Below are 1,332 nucleotides of genomic sequence, written 5' to 3' on the forward strand. Positions count from 1 at the left end.
TTCAATGTAAGGTGCTAGCTCTTCACATATAAGCATAGCAACTTGTCTCCCCCGGGCAATGTGGGACGGGTGCACCTACTAGCTTGCCTGCCTAGTTAGGTCACCATAATCCACCCCCATTTAGGGCCCAACGTCCACGTCGGCACACTTTCGGTCGAGGACAGGCTCTAATACCATTTGTAACAACCCAGTCCCTACCATTGAGATATTGTCCGCTTTGGGCCCACCGGCCCTCACGGTTTTGTTCTTGAGGTTTCACCCCAAAACGCGTCTCAATGTAAGGTGCTAGCTCACATATAAGCATAACAACTTGTCTCTCCCGGGCGATGTGGGACGGGTGTACCTACTAGCTTGCCTGCCCACATCGCCCGGGGGAGACAAGGTGTTGTGCTTAGCTTATATGTGCAGAGCTAGCACTTTACATTGAGACGCGTTTTTAGGTGAAACCTCAAGAGCAAAACAGTGAAGGCCGTTGGGCCCAAAGCGGACAATATCTCAATGGACTGGGCCGGGCTGTTACAGTAAAATCGGGTCGACCAATCGCCCGATTAACAGCCCCGCCCAGTCCATTGAGATGTCTGCTTTAGGCCCACCGGCCCTCACGGTTTTGTTATTAAGGTTTCACCCCAAAACGCGTCTCAATGTAAGGTGCTAGCTATGCACATATATGCATAGCAACCTGTCTCCGCCGGGCGATGTGGGACAGATGCACCTACTAGCTTGTCTGCCTAGTTAGGTCACCACAAAATGGGTTTTCAACAGCTCAGCAGAACAAGATGAATCCATCGCACTTGATTGTTATCCGACCAGAGCCGAAAGTCGTCATTGTTATGTGGTCTGGTTCAAAGGGTGGTCACAGTCGCCGTTGCCGCGAGTCTATTGACTCCGTTCACGTGGGTAGCCTCTCATCGTTGGGAAGCTTCAATCATCCTTCTTAAAACCCAGAAAATGAAGAAATAAAGAATACGAGATCATTGATAGCATGGATCCATGAGTCTAGATCCGTAGCTATACATTGATAAAGTCTTGAAGTAATTACATGCATGTTGATCTAAATTCCGATTGGTGATCTAATGTAATTTGGTATGTAATCTAATTTGGATATATTCTTGTGCGGGTATTTGTAACAGAGAGAACTAAGAAGTGAAAGAAGAATTAAACATGAGTTCATGTCCTGGGTTTAGAAGAAGAAAAGCGGAGAAGATAGGATGGACCCATACGAAAATGTTGTTACTTGTTGGGCTGACACGTATAACATTCGTAGCATTGCAAAAATACGGACGTCCGCAGCTGAGAAACTATATATATATATATATATATATATATATATAT

This window comes from Fragaria vesca, linkage group LG7, assembly GCF_000184155.1.
Source record: "Fragaria vesca subsp. vesca linkage group LG7, FraVesHawaii_1.0, whole genome shotgun sequence".
Lineage (NCBI taxonomy): Eukaryota > Viridiplantae > Streptophyta > Magnoliopsida > Rosales > Rosaceae > Fragaria > Fragaria vesca.